Genomic DNA, 15989 nt, shown 5'->3' with positions numbered 1-15989 from the left:
AGAGATTTGTTTTAATGGCTCCTGCTGGCCGACCCCTACCTGATGTGGTTAAGCCCACCCGGCAGGGCTGGCGCCAGGTATGTTGGACAGTTATGCAAATCCCATGACGTCTCTGTTTGGCTTGTCATTATCTTTGAAAGCATTTCCAGAGAGAGAGAAAATCTGGTACTGCAGAGAGAGACCTCCCTTGCTGCAGAGGTGTCCCTGAGCCCAGCCACTGCTTCAGATTGAGCTCAGGGGCTTGTGTCTACCTGTACTGAGACCAGGTCAATGAGCTTTGTGCCCAAGTGGTCTGTGGGAGTCAGGGTTGGACTCTATCTGCCTTTTCAAGCCAGAGACTGTGAGGGGAATCTGTGGGTTACAGCAGCCTCCACAGTGCAGGGCTTTCAGCAGGTTGCAGTCTTTTTTTCCCCTCTCTGTGAGGAGTAATTCCTGTGAGCTCAGCAGACTGCTGGGAAACTCCTCTGAATTAATATTGGTCATCTCAGTGGCTCTGGCCCTTAGTGATGTGTAGGGATAATTAATGGTCACCTTGCTACCCATGCATTGTTTCTGCATAGAGCAGACCAAGGCAGAGGTTGTGCTATCAGATTTCTCACTGGGGTAGCCCCACTCTGATCCCAGGCCACAGCTGTGCAGCAGCACAGCCAGGGAACTCCCTTTGCTTTCTCATGCATTCACTTCCCCCTTCCAACTACTTTGAGGCCACTAGAAGGGAATTTCTGGTCCCATTCCCTACTTCACAGGGGAGGAAGAGAGGCCTCGTGGACAAGGTGACCACCTGGAAACTAAGAGACCCAGGGACCATTCCCTGCCCTGTGTGATCTTGAGCCTGTCACTTAATTTATCTGTCCACGCAACAAAGGAATAAAGTGTCAGGTATCCAGGCTGGAGCCGTATTGGTCTAGAGGAAAAGGCAATCAGGACTCATAGTAGAGATGTTAGAATATTAAAAAAATCTTGCAAAAATCGTGTTGGTCTAATAAAAGATATCATCTCTACTATGAGTCCTGATTACAAAGGAATACTCATTGTGGGTTCTGTTGGATCACTTGTGATCTGCAGTTCCCTTAATGCCAACATTACACTGGTATAATGGACACAAAATGAATGAATGGATCCACTCCACCCAGCCTGGGACAAGGCCCCAGAAGTCCCTTCCAGGAGTCCAGTTACACTCTGAGTTTGTTCTGATGGCTGGAATTAATGCTTGCAACTAGATACCCTGCTGGGGAGGTGGGGGGCACTGCTGGGCAGGACTTCTGTGGGAGGGTTCAGACCTAACCCTCCCTCCCACCTGGAAAAGATTTTCCTTGCCCTGCCTCTGAAGCTGGATCAGATACTTAGACCAGTGGTTCTCAACCTCATTAGAGTCAAGACCCAGCACTCTTTCCTGCCTATGCAGGGGGTCGGACTCGATGATCTATTGAGGTCCCTTCTGACCCTAACATCTATGAATCTATGAATAAGACACCCCTTGGAAAATGCCAGCTTTTAGCTTTCACTCACTTTTGACTGTGGAAAAATAACAGAGCAATTTTTCTGTTGCAAAGAAGTCAGAAAAACCACAATGAGTCAGAATATTTTTTGACACTATGGATTCCTGTTTGAAATCTCTGTGTTTCTCTTGTAAATTGTGGGTAGGTGTTTGCATACCTCACAGTGCTAATATTGTGCAGCACCCCATGGCACCCTTAAAAGGATTTCTCAGCACCCCAAGGTGCCACAGCACTCTGGCTGCAAATCACTGCCTTAGATTCTGCTGTCTACCCCATAAATCTGAGACTGGATGAGCTCTTTGGAAAAAAATCTCAATATTGTCAGCCCCAGTATTTGAAAATCATGAATCCAGACCCACAAAAGTCATGAGACTGGCTTAAAAATAAAGAGATTTTTGTTTAAAATATTGGTTATTTTTCTTTACCTCACAGTGTCTGAGCCATCCAGGTGCACTCCAGTCATTTTTAAAGCTTTTTTTTCCCTGCAAGCATGAGGGCTAGAAATGTATTTATTTTTAAATGAAAAGGTGAGAGAGGAGAGAAATGATGTGACTTCAGGAGCTGGGGAGAGAGGATGGCTTTGGTGGGGTAGATTGTGTTATAATTTGTTTTTTTTTCCTCACTGGGCAGGGGGAGGAGGTTGTTTGTATTTAATTTGGTTCTGTATTTTATTCTAGCTCTATAATCATTTTATTTTTCTTTTATTATAAGCTGCCTTGAGTCTTTTTGGGGAAGGTAGCACCTAAATCTAATAAATAAGTAAGGCATTGTTTTCTGTCCTGTCTCCTCTCAAGTGCTGTTTGGGGACCAATATGCCTGTCGGCACAGCATGAAATAATGAAATCGCAACTAAGTTTGTAAAACAGTTCCCCTCCCACCAAGTTCAGATGCCCCAGCAGCTGGCTGAGGTAGTGTCCAGCTTCCCCTCCCTGCCTTGGAGTCTGTGCATGACCTTGTTGGAGACACCATGCTACAGAAATTTGATGATTGTCCTCAGAGGAGCAGAAGTGTCAGAAATATCCCAGTGGCTGGGGCTCGAGTTGTCCAGCCAGGGAGGGATAAACTTAGCTTGGTTTGGAAAGGGCTAAATTGAGACCTGCCCGTCTTCTCCCCTGGACAGACTTGCTTTATCCAGAGCCCTCCTCTCCTTGGAGTTAGACAGACCTTTCATAAGGGCCTTGGGGATGATGTACAAAGGAAACCCTTGGTTCAGGCCTGAGAGGAAGGTTGAGCTTCGTGGACCATTTTTAATTCCCTACTGTGTCACCAACTCCCTTTGGGATCATGGTTCCTTAATCTCAGCAGTCTCCCCACCATAAAATGGAAGGAGGTGCTAAGAATAAGCATAATGAAGAATTAGCTGCTTAGATATTAGGGCTGTGCGAAGCTTTGGTAGCTGGTTCAATTCGGAGGAGATTCGGCCCCATTCAGTGGCTGAATCTCCGAATCCGAATTGAAATGGGAGACCCATTAATAGGTCCAAATCAATTTGGAAGCCTTCAGATGGATTTGGAGAGATACGGCACCGATTCAGAGATTCAGCCATAGATTAAACAGGCAGCAGTCCTCGACCACACTGGACACAGCTGCCTCCAGCTGGTAAATCTGTTGTCGTGGGCGGAGTGGGAAGGGAAGAGGCATTGGGGGGGGGGGGGGGGGGGGCAGATCAATGCCCCCACAGCAAGGGAGGGATTGGGGCTAGGGCTGAGACAAGCTGCCCAGCTGGGACTCAGGGAGGGGCCTCCTTCCACTGTGCGCCACTGTGCACTGCTGGTCCTGGAGCTGCTCTTCTGATGGCTCCTCTGGCAGATCTCACCGCCAGTCCAGGACGGCATAGGAGCAAACGTGTGCCCCTGGATCTGTGTGAGGCGGGCTGGGCCAGGCTGCGCTCCGGGAGGCTAGCCCAGCTGCCCACCGCCAGGCTGTGCTCCACGGGCCGGGTGGAGGCAGGGCTGCACTCCAGGTGGGTAGCCCCAGCTGCAGCCCGGAGCGCAGCCCTGGCTCTGTCCGTCCTGCCGAGTGCAGTAGAGTGGGGGTTATGGGGGGCTGCAGCCATCCTAAAATTCCCCATAGCCCCTGCGGCTGGCCCCACCCCGATCTGGGTGCACATGCCCACCCCCATGCCCTGCCGTTGCTCACCCAGCCAGGGCATGGCGGAGCAAAGCTGTGGCTTGTCCGGGAGGTGCTGGGAGGCGGGAGCGACTTCTGCCGCTGCACACCGCTTGTTAGAGGCACCGCAGTGGCACCATCCCACACCTCCCCGCCCCAGCTGGGTGAGCAGCAGGAGGGCATAGCCCTCACTCCCAGTGCCTTCTGTCGCCTATCTAGAGTGCAGCCTGGCCCAACCTGCCCCATGCTGATCCGGGGCCACATGCCCACTCCTATGCCCTCCCAGACTGGTGGCGAGAGCTGCCAGAGAAGCCACCAGAAGAGCAGCTCCTAGACTGGTGGAGTGCAGGGGCGGGAGCCCCCCACCCCCGCCCCAGCTGGGCAGCTTGTCCCAGCCCCAGTCCCATCCCTCCCTCGCTGCGGGGGCATTGATCTGCCCCCACCACACACACACACCCTTTCCCTTCCCTCTCTGCCCACCACAACAGACATACCAGCTGGAGGCAGCTGTGTCCAGTGTGGTCAAGGACTGCTGCCTGTTTAGTCTATGGCTGAATCTCTGAATTGGCGCTGAATCTCTGGATCCGAATTGGCCGACTTGAATCGGGACAGTGATTCAAATCATTGAATCGAATCACTGTCCCTCTGAATCAGCCGAATCCAAAGCAAATACTTGCTGCTTTGCACAGGCCTAATAGATATCTATAGAGAAGGGGCCAGGAAAGATGTGTTGGTTGCTGTGGCAGACACGACAATTGCAGCCCTACAAGCTTGAAGGTAGCTGATACTGGGCTGGACAGAAGCGATGTTATTGACTCACTAACCAAGTAAAATTACCTTCAGGCAGCTCTAAGGTGTTTGGCAGAAGGAAAGGCCTTCAGGGTCATAAATGCCAAACTCATCCCTGCGCTCCTGCACTGCATGCTAGAAACAAAGAGCACCCAGGTAGAGCTGCCAAGATTAAATGGGGTGGGGCAGGGGGGCATTCATCCTGGAGACTCTACAGCCTGGCTGCCAATGGATTTGAGCAGGTTCTGTTTTTCAGCTCCCTTGATCAAAACATAGACCAGGGGTGGGCAATTATTTCAGCTGGAGTGCCATTTAACCACTTTTGGTGAGCTGTCAAGGTTGTGGCCCTGCCCCTTGACAGGAGCCCTGCCCCAGTCGTCATCTTGGGACTGAAAGTCCTTCCCTAACCCCTGACCTTTGCCACTGGAAGTCCCTCCCTTTGCCCCTCGAAGTAATCCTTTTGGGAGATGGGTTTGCCATCTTGAAACTGGGAAAAAAAAACAAATTATATACTAAAAAATCAAACATCTACTATAACATATTTTAATTTTATTTCAACAAAGATTTTTGTCCTGATTTTTGTTTTGTTTGTGTAGTGTATATAGAGGCAATTGCATAATAGCTCAAAATAAAACCTTACTTTTGTATATTGTATGTGGGGGAGTATGTGGGGAGGGTTGTGGGGGGGGCATGCATGCAGGTATGGTGCGGTGTGTGCATGAACCCCCACCGCCATATAACCCTGCAGAAGGTGCACAGCACCTGCCACAGGCAGCAGTAGCTGCAGTGGGCAGGCCCTCATGGTACTCATGGCCCACTGCAGGCTGAGCCCCACAGTGGCACACAGCTCCAGCTGAATCCCAGGAGCTACATGTGGTGGCACAGAGCCAGCCCAGCCAGATGGCGTGCAGCTCCCAACTGGAGTGCTGGGAGTCCCATATGGTGGCACAGAGCCAGCCTGGCCTGGCCTAATGGTGTTTGGCCTCTGAAAGCCCGTGCTTCTTGCCAGTTTTCAAAGGGGAAGCTGCAGGCTGGTAATAATTGTCTTTTGGAGGGGCCCGGCAGGCTGGATAGAATGGCCTGGTGAGCCAGATAAGGTTTGTGGCCCGCATTTTGCTTGCCCCAGTGTAGATGCAGTAACCCTTCAAAAAACAACAGCAACAACAAAAACCCAGCCCTAAGTCTAGATATATGCCAATTCCTCTATGCAGCAGGATACAGGTCCCCTTTTTCTCACATTACTTCCAGCTCAGTGACTCAGAAGGGAAGAAGTTAAACAACAAGTTACTCCAGTCCAGTGGAGAGATTACAATGGTGCTGTGGTACTGGGATCAGCGCACACTTCTCTAGGCTGGGAGAAGCAATGCAAGGACAGATAAGGTCAGGGAGCAGCATAGGGCCTGGTGTGTGCATTTGTGTGTGCGCACATGTGTTTGAAATGCAGCTAAATCCACCATGGGAAGAAGCTTAGAGGCATTTAGAATGCTTCACTGCCTTCCACTTTTGCAAAGGCAAAGTGGCCTACTCTCTTCCATCCAGCACCTGAAGTAGACATTTTCACCTGTGTAGAGCAAGTATAAAATAATACTGGCTCCAAGAGGCAGCAGTTTGCTCCCAGCACTTGCTTTGAACATGGCCAAAATAAGAGGCAGGGAAATGAACTTGCCTTCTAAAATGAAATGGTCAACGGGGAGCTTGGGAGAGGTCTAGAGCAGAAGCAGGGGAATCCATGTGACAGACATGAGACAGCTGTAGAAATGATGAATGGGAAGGGAAAGACAGGAGTGCAAGATCTGACAAGTGAATGAGATGGAAGCTTCACCCACAAGATTTCAGTGTGATGAGTGAGACTCCACTTTTAGGCACGTCATGGTCAACAGGCTGGGAAGGGGACAACTGCCCACACTGGGAAGCTGCTATTAACAAATGGATCCATGGTAGCAAAGAGCAACCAATAATATACTGGCTACATGGGAGAGATGGTAAAGCCTTTCTCCTGTGTGTGAACATAGGAATTGGGCAGTATTATGTACATGTGCACAGGCACATTGATGAGCCCGCATGTGTGTACACTTGTGTCTGTCTGAACCTACATCTGTGTGTGCATGCACATGAGTCTGGCTTTGTGCATGTTCCTGAGTCTGTATGTGCTTGTGCAGCTCAACCAGCATGCATGTGTGTGTACATATGTACATTCATGTGTACATGCACACATACCAAATCCTAGGTTTGTATGCCTGATCTTGCATGTGTGTGTGTACAACTGAATCTGCATATATGTGCATGTATGTCCCCAAGCCTGTGTATGTGCCTTAAGAGCAGATCTTACATGCAAAAGCAGCCAGTTTTTTGGTGATCTTGCCCATCCTGGGCAGATGGGTCTGTCCTGTGATAACAACACAGGAGCTTTGCTCTTTCAAGCTCTCACAGCCCTGGGGCTGCTTATCATGCCAACAAGGGGTTATTAGTAGAGAAAAGCAATGGGTGCAAGTGCTGGCATCCTAGGGAGTAGAGGTTATCTGGCTGTGTGTGGAAGGGAGGCCATTAAAAACACTGGATGGGAGTGGATATAAGCAAGCAAAATAAGTTCTGTCCTTGGAGGGGTGAGGCAAAAAGAGAAAGTGTAGGAGAAGCTGCTGGGGGACAAGCATGCAGAATGGTGTCTGGATCTGGACCAGCAAATCCAAGTCAAAGACTAGGAGGTATGTAACAAAGATCAATGGTTAGAGCAGGATTAACAGCCAGGGGTCCCAGCCAGAAGTAAACTCCAGAGAGTTGGCTGAGGTGAGGAATAATGACCTGCACCATGGCCAGTGGACTGAGAAGAAGTAGGAGCATGATGCTCAGCAAGGCTGAAGCAGAAGCCCAATAGAAGAACTGGAGGTAAAGCTAGGTCTTAGCAGGGCATCCTGTAGTCCAAGGACAACACACAGAGCAGACACTTGCCAGCAGACTGCTCATTGCTTTTATACCTGGTTGTGGGAAAGGGCTGTGTAACAGGGATTCCTGTCAGCATGACTTTTCCCATTTTTGTCATGCTAAGGGTATTGTTTTGCAGGTATGCTGGCTCACTAGCAATGGCTCATAAGCCTGTTTTCATACTTTCTGTGAAAGTGCTACAAGAACAAATAGTGTCCTCCTTTCAAATTCCTTGTGAATTTGTTTAAACCTCTGGTGTAAATGAAATGCAATGACCAAAACTCAAATAAAGACTTCCCCAATTGAATATTAAATTTAGCCCCACCCTTATTTGGGGGGCAATGCCAATATCTGCACATGGGGAAGTCTGTTAGCATGAGGCACAATTCAATTAGAATTTTCCATAGTTAAAAAATAAAACGAGGGATTTGTCTTTCCGCCAAACAATTTTTTGATGTAATACCCCTAGTAAGCGATGCTGGGTTTTTGGTTGTAGCCGTGTTGGTCTAAGGACATAGATAAAAACCCTTGCCTGCCTTTCTCCCCCTGCCCCCTCCTCTTCCCCCTCCCTTCCCTGCTTTTCCTTTTGACTTGCTTATCACTGCCTATTTACACTTTCACTGACATCCTACCACACTTTTAGTTTCTCTCATTCCTTGGAGTCTCAGACCAACAGACTCCCTATGCCTGATGAAGGGTGACTGTGCCTGAAAGCTTGCTAAGAACATTTTTCCAACTACTCCATTGATCTAATAAAAGAATCACATCTACCCAAAGAACCTTGCCTGCCCTGGTAAGTGATGCCACCTAACTGGACCCTCTAATAAGCGAGGTGATTTTAGGGAAGGAAGCATTTTAGGCTTCAGACATAAAAATCAGTGGACGATGTCCTTTCTTTCTTTCTTTTTTTTTTTTTAAACTGTTCCTGCCTCTCCCCTCACCCCCTCACCGCCCCCCTTCCCCACACACACTGCTTGCACTCTGGAGCTATGCCCAGCAGCTCCCTAGTCTGGTCACTCTCTGCTGGCCATCCCTAGCAAAATCTTTCTGGCTCTTGTGTTTCAGCTAATAGTGCCACCTTCTGGTTCTTGCCTCTGGGCTTAGTCCTTTCAATCTTTTTTTAACTTCACAATTCATCCTCTTGAAATCCAGGCAATCCAATTTAAAGCTATTTAGAGGTACCAATTTTAATGGCTTTTATGATTGCAGTTTGTCCTTCTCTTCTGTCCTGTTGTTAGGCAAAAGACCCACATAAGTAGGAAGATTGACAAGTACACATAGGAAGGATGCCATGACCATAATCATTACCAGCTTGACCTCACTTTGCTCCCACTGAAGTTGGGTCAGACCCAAGCACTCTTGGAAATTGCCATTGTGCTCATTCCAGGAGATCTTGACATTTCATAGATTTCATAGACATTAGGGCTGGAAGGGACCTCGGAAGCTCATCAAGTCCAGCCCCCTGCCCCAGGGGCAGGAAGTCAGCTGGGGTCACAGGATCCCAGCAAGATAAATGTCCAATTGACTCTTAAAGGAGTCCAGAGTAGGTGCTTGCACCACCTCTGGCAGCAGTCTGTTCCAGGCCTTGGGGGCTCAGACTGTAAAGAAGTTCTTCCTTATGTCCAGCCTGAAATGGTCTTGGAGGAGTTTGTGACTGTTTGACCTTGTCATCCCATGGGGCGCTCTTGTGAATAGGTATTCCCCCAAATCTTGATGTACACCCCTTGTATGCCCATTCACCCCATACTGTGAGCACTGGGTAGGGAGTATGCACATCTGGCCTTTTATTCCTGAACTGATCAGGTGTGTTACTGTAACTTGCTTCTCAATATGGGTGCATGCTGTAGTTGTGCATAGGGACTAAGAGACTTCCATGTTCAAGAACACCCTGAAAGAGGAGGACAGAATGCAGGTGGAAGGCAGAAACCCTGGTTGTGCTACTATTTTGGGCCCATTTCTTTTTATACTCAAAACACTAAAGAGGGCCAGCCCCTTCAGAAGTGGCTATCAGCTTAGGACATCCACATAGACAGACCATGGCCCTGATCTTCCCTACTGTTCAGCACAGGATTTTCCCAGTTGTATCCATGCTATCCAAAGTGCTCAGCACCCAGCATGTGGAAGGGGAAATCTTTTAGGAAACCTTTGCATAGATTATTCCCTTCCAAGGCTTGGACTGTGGCTGCACAAGGGTTTACTTGGCTGACATCTGCAAAGGCAATTTTCTTATCAGGTTCTCCCACTTCAGTATCTGCTGCCTTTTGAAACTGTTTTCTTAGGTAGGGTCTGCATCCTCCTTCAAATGCTGGGAGGGTGCTGCAGAGCCATTGCTTCAGGAGACTCACCCCACTGCTTTATTTAGGCAAAAAATTAATGGCTGAATTGCTGTACAGAACTAATCAATAGGAAAATGGAGCAATCAGAACAAAAATAAGGGGAGCTGGACCTGATGATCTGTAAGGTCCCTTCCAGCCCCTACCAAATATGAAACCCCATAAATCTCCCCAGGAACTCAGTAAATAAATGACTGTGAAGGAGCCTGCCTCTGGAGGGCAGCTGTGGTGCCATCTAGCAGCCACTTATGCCCTGTCCTGCTTCTTCTAGTCCCCCAGGCCATCACCTCATGCTTTCCTGCCACACCTTTAGGTCAAATATAAATATAGGAGACTGCCCTCAGAGACTAAAGTAAGACTTGGAGCTTTACTCCACCCTATGCATCACTGGGAAGCCACATTCTGGCCCTAATCCCTGCCTGAGCAAGGCATTACTGCTGCTTTTGGCTCTGGGCTTGCTGACCATGCCTCAGTGTCTTGTTCTTCCCTGCTTATCTTTAGGCCACCCATCTGCCCAATCCTTGTGTGCCAACCTGAGCAAGACTCATGGACTTGTCCCTCCCTGTCCTCAGCAAGCTACCCTGGGGGGCACCTACCCTCAAGCCCTTTGCTTTCACCTGGCTCTGACAGTCCTTTGGGTACTTCCTCCCCTCCCCCAAGGCCTTAGCTCTTGCTGGTCCCTGATGGACCACCTTTTGGGGCACCTATCTCCTAGGCTCTCCTCCATCATCTGCCCCTGACAGGCTGCCCTTTAGGGTACCTACCCCTCCAGCCTCCCCCATTGCCATGCCTCTACCTCACAGATCTCACTATCTCAAGACACTAGGCCCTCTAGCCCCATCCTACCATCCACTTAGACCACTAGGCCCCTGAATCTGGCAGATCCTCTGGTCTTCCTGGGGTCCCTGGCCCTGTCAAGCTTCAGGCCCCTGGCTCAGGCTTCATTCCTCTCGGCCATGGCCAGCCTCAACTTCAGCCTTTACTGGGCTTCAACCTGTCTGCCAAGCTTCAGCCTGTGCAGCCCACTAGGTCCCAGGCACTTGCAGGGCTCAGCCTGCACTTTAGTCCCATAACACAGTATACTTCCCAGGCACTCCACCTATGGCTTCCACTTGCCCCTACAGCACAAACTCAAACCCACATACAAATAAATTCACATGGCTTCCCATAAGCCTTTTTGCAGCACCCTTTCCTCTAACAGGGCCAGGGTCAGGACCAGCCTGAGCCTCACACCCTAGTCTTAGGCTTATATGCCCCTTTCTGCTCTCTCTTCTAGTCAGCTGGCTGGCCCTCCAGCAACAGGGCTCAGGCACTGCTACTTATCCTGATCAACAGTCCAGCATTCTGCTGCCTACAGTCTGCAGGCTGAGTCCTGCAGCCTATTTAATGGTGCTGAGTTGCACCAGCTCTGCTTAACAGGGGTTCTCTGGCTCTGTTAGCAGCCTACCTGTCCCCAACCCAAGTAACTAGGGTGAGGGGTCCCTTATTGCAACAGGCCAATGAGAAGGAATGAGGCTACCAATGTAGAGCAGAGATGAATAGAAAAAAAACTTTCTGGAGCTGAACAGGCAGAGGCATACCATGGCAGCTCTGTGCCCTGAGCAGTGGCAGCACCCTTCCTAGACAAGTTCCATCCCAAAGATGTTCCCCAAGATGGCTGCAGAGTTAGGGCAGGGGAAGAATTTTCTCAGAAGCCTCCAGGTTGGGCCACTTGTTTAACCCGGTCCACTCTACACATACCTTGCATTGCTGACTTGCCTTCCACAGGGCTTTGAGGAGGTACAGAAAGAACAATTGCACTTTATCCTGGGTTAAATTGTTTATCTCTGGACAAACATGCCATCTATTTGTAGCTTTAGTTTTAATGATGATAATTTGTTATTGTAACTCTGGTGATGGCGCTACCCGCAGCCACATCCAAATTTTTGGGATCCTGGCATACCAATAGGTCTCGGTCTACTCCAACTCTGTCTACAGGCTGGGAGCATCACTCATTGGAGTGCTCTCCCGTGGTCCTCCCCACACCAGACCACACATTAAATAACTATTTACAATAATTTATTTTTACAATAATAACTGAGAGATTGATAAATTCGACATTCCATAAATAACAACTAAAATATTTTCAATGAACTCAATAATAATCTGTACCAGCAGATAAAGCAAATACTTATCATATAACAAAAGCAATTATGTTATCAACTTTAACACTCAGGCAACTTATAACAGGTATATACACTTAGTCAGCTAGGTCTCCACAAAATCATTCTGCCTGCAACAAAGTAGCTCACTGTGGAGTGGCTGCTGTGGAGCCCCAGGGAGTGGTGCTCGCTCTGCCTCTGGAGAGGGGTGGCAATGCTGTCATCTGGACAGAAGATGGAGGTGCCCGTCAGGACCTCAGGTGTGGCTGCTCCAGAAACCAGGGTTTCTTCCTTGTCCGGTCTTTCCTGGGCGCCTGCAATCAATCACACCATTCCCCAGACACTTGCCAAGGCAGCTCCCCTGTGTTTGGCACCTGGAGTGCCCCTTCTTGGCTGTACTTGATTGAGCTGTGCTGGAGCTCCCCCACAGCCACGATTCCCTACTGCTTTCTCTAGCTCTCCCAGAAAACCTCCTCTAGCAACCCCTGTCTCTGATTCCCTCCAGTGACTCCTAGCACCCAGGGATTTTAAGGGTGGGGAGGGGAACCCGTTTGTACAACCCCTGCTCCTTTAGTAAAGGATACCAGGTAATCCTGGGTACTCAGTAGCTGGTGGCTCCTCTGTCCTCAGTAGCAGCTCACTCAGTCACAATTCTTTTGCCAGTTGTCCTCGCAGAAGCAACTGTCCTGGTAGCAGCTCCCTCAGAAGCAGCCCTTCGCTGCACAGCTTCAGCTACCCTCTCCCCAGCTAGTCTCCCCTGTTTCTTCCCAGGCTTCCTGCTCTTGAGTTACAGCTGTGCAATCATGTGCATGCATTTAGATGTATTAACATGTTTTCAGGGGGGTGTGCAGGGTGGAATAGGAATCCACTTAACTACCTTATAGGTGGAGTAGGATATAGTCTTTAAAAAAATCTCATCATACAGCTTCTGGGTATTGGGATGAATGGAAGTATTCATATTGTCCACAGTTACTCTCTGGGAATTAAGACAGACTTCACTGGACTGGTCGTGTTCTAGTCCCAGTTTTGAGATTTCCTTTGCAACCACAATGACTAGAGGTTTACTTTAAAAAAAAATGAAAGTTGAGATTTGGGAGAACAAGGAGGCAGAGGGAGGGACAGACTGGTATATTCAATTAAGGGTGTTACTTGCACGTACACCAAGGAATGATACAGTTGGAAAACACACACATTAAGATTATGAAAATTATATCAATATGCAGAAGTATTCACTGGTCATAGAGTCTCTTCAATGAATGTACCGACATGAAATGTCAATTACATATTACAAATGAAACAGCCTTAACTCTGCCCCCATCTCCCTTACTCATCATCAGCTTCCTGACCAGAAACCAGATAAGCTAGTATGTGGGCTCAAAAAAATTTAATCACCTGAGTTTAATTGTATACAAGGATCCTCCTATTCTAAACAGCTGTATAGTGTTACTGTAGGTCAGCTAAACAGCTGCCCCGCTCAACAACATCAGGAGCTACATTTCAGTGATCAGCAAGGGATAAATCCTTTTTTAGAAATATCAGCATAAGACTATTATTTTCATCCTCAAAAATTGCCTGACAGCCATTTCAAATGATGCAGTGGTACATTTCTATCTGGAGAGACAGGCAATTGATAGATATGCCCCCAATGCATCTCTGTTTTATAACTGGATTGCCAGATAAGACCATGTCATAGCAGAAAAAAACAAGAAGCTTGTTTTTCTCTTTGACTGAATTGAAGGTGGAGCAGTAATGTCTCCTGAGCAGCTGCCAGTTACTTTTGAGCTCCTCTCACAGCTGGCTAATACAAGTCCCCCAACCTATAAGAGATTGGCAACAACCACACTCTTCAGCCCTCTCTGGCTATTTCTCCACTGGCTATTGTGTGCAAAGATCTACATCTCCTTAAAGCATTTGCTCTGGCTTTCTCTACAGAAAAGGGTAGCCCCTAGCACTGTCAAGAGATTTAGGAGCCTCTGCTAAGGACTGGATCTTGACTGATCTGTTTTACAGAGGCAGCACTTTCTATGTATAAGGAGGAGCTGTATGGTCTAGGGCTGACCTGGTCTAGGGCAGTGAGTCTGGTGTTAATTGGTCCTAGCTGTGGTTCTGCTATGGACATGTGATTGTAGCACCTTGAAACAATGGTTGGAGCTTCTAAGGTCTACTGTAATACAGAGAGTAATGATTCTGTGTGAATCTGGGCAAGTTGCTTTGTGCCTCTGTTTCCTGATGTATAATGTGAAGTTGATAATACCCATTCACTTGACAGGGGAATGCTGGAAGACTGTTACAGCCCTTTGGTCACATAAATCCTGAGTGTGCCTGTTATTACAGGAGGGGATATGTAAGGAAATAGCTGGTAAAAAACCCCCAAAAGGTGTTCCTTCTGTGCAGAACACCAAAACCTGTATAGAAGTAGAATACAGATGCTTTAAATAGGTGGTCGCAGCCAGTAGGGCAAGGGAAGGGGAGCCAGAAGCTATGTGTTTTCCTTCCAATCCTGCAGATGTTATGCTGTGGGCCTGGCTAAGTCACTCCCCCCTTTCTTCCAGATACTAACAATTCAAAGGAACCCTCATGAGCTGCTTTGGCATCTAGAGCATGGCAGCATGTTAGTATGAGGAGGTCCAAGGATGGGGGAGAGGACAGTCCTGTTCATGAAGTCCATGGAGAAGGAACTATAGTGATGGGACATTTTCATTGCCAACCACTGAGTTGGCCAGGGCCACTGTGCCAAAGTGATGGGCAACCTTGTCTAATGATTCCTCCTTCTCCATTCAACTCCGCAGCACTGCTCTGGCTTATGGGACACACACATTTTCCACGTAGGAGAACTGGTCATGACAGTGACTTGACAAAGGCTTTTTGTGGCAGAGTTGGTGAGAGAAGCCCAATCTCACATTCCCACGGTTTATCTAGTGGGATGTCCTTCATGCCAAGGGATTAAATCACTGCATGGAGGCCTATTATAAATGAAGGATACTGGTATGTGATGCTGTAACAAGGTATGTGGCTCAGGAGCTGAAGCCCAGTTGTAGAGGGTGAGAAAGTAATGGCCAGCTTGCCTAGGAGGCTCTGGGCCATCTGATAGGGATGATTCGCTGGCCCTGGAAGAAGTTAAAAATTCCCAGAGAGATGATGCTGGGGATGGTGGGAAGCTGAGAAGAAAGGTAGCACTTAGTGAAGCCTTTGCCCTGAATAGGATGGCAAGATAGATGGAGGTTCTGTTGATGTTTTGTCATTCTGTTTAGTTTGAGGTACAAAAGGGGGAAGGCTGGCTCCTGGGCCTGGCTGAGGGAGTAGCAACCTGCTACACATGGTGGAGGACATGGGCATTGTAAGCTAACTCTAGCAATGGAGACAGGACCCCTGCTAAAATGGCTGGGGGGGGAAGGTGGGGGGTGCTGTAGCAGCAGCAACAACAGCAGCTGTTTCAGCATCTCCAACTCTAGCAAGAATAGTTCCAGAGGGAGCAGCAACAGCAGGAGTTCCTGAAGTGTCATTTGGAGTCAAAATGGACCCTGTCCCAAGCTGGTGAGTCACTTAGTTCCAGAGGATAGAGGGTGGAGTACTCACCAAGATGGGACCTGCAGATGACCTGGAGGCCTTCCTTGAGATGTTTGAGCAGGTGGCAGATGCCTATCAGCTTCCACAGGGCATGTGAGCTGGGAGGGTAGCCCCTCTGCTAACTGGGGAGATGAAGGCTGCTTACTGGACCCTGGGAGCAGATTCAGTTTGGGATTATAAAACTTGGGTGACTAGCTTGACAGGGCCTCTAACACACCGGGCCATGAGAACATGAAAAGAAAAGAAACAAAGAGAAACTTACAGGGTAGAACCTGGACAGGGAAGGGACGAGTGGTGAGCCCAAGCGGGAGGAACGCTGCGCCAGAGGCAATTAGGGAGATCAGCTGGAGGGGGCAGAGAAGCGGTGAATCATGAACTGCCGCGACAAACACAGCTGTTTGGTGCAGGGAATTTAAGGGTTGCTGAAAAGGCAGTCAGTGTCACTCCTGAGGAAAGGAACCTGAAAAGGAGATGGGGGAGAATGTGGGGAGATGTCAGCAGAGGGGGATTAACCCTGGGACTAGAGGGAGAGTCCCAGCAACTCACTTACCCGCAGAGGCAGGAGGCGAGGTGACAATGATGTCCCAGACAGTGAGTCTGTCAATACCAGGGGAGGCAGGAAACTACTCCCA

General features: G+C 48.7%; 1 long non-coding RNA gene across 1 annotated transcript; it reads right to left on the bottom strand.

The window, feature by feature from the left end:
• Nucleotides 1-11757: 11757 nt before the first annotated feature.
• LOC109286519 (uncharacterized) lies at nt 11758-15989 on the bottom strand. Its single transcript, XR_009461363.1, has 3 exons — nt 15908-15989; nt 15620-15817; nt 11758-12104 (listed from the first exon to the last, which is right to left on the bottom strand). It is a non-coding gene; the product is annotated as an uncharacterized LOC109286519 (long non-coding RNA).

This window comes from Alligator mississippiensis, chromosome 4 (assembly GCF_030867095.1).
Source record: "Alligator mississippiensis isolate rAllMis1 chromosome 4, rAllMis1, whole genome shotgun sequence".
Lineage (NCBI taxonomy): Eukaryota > Metazoa > Chordata > Crocodylia > Alligatoridae > Alligator > Alligator mississippiensis.
This window is presented reverse-complemented; position numbering and strand designations above follow the sequence as displayed.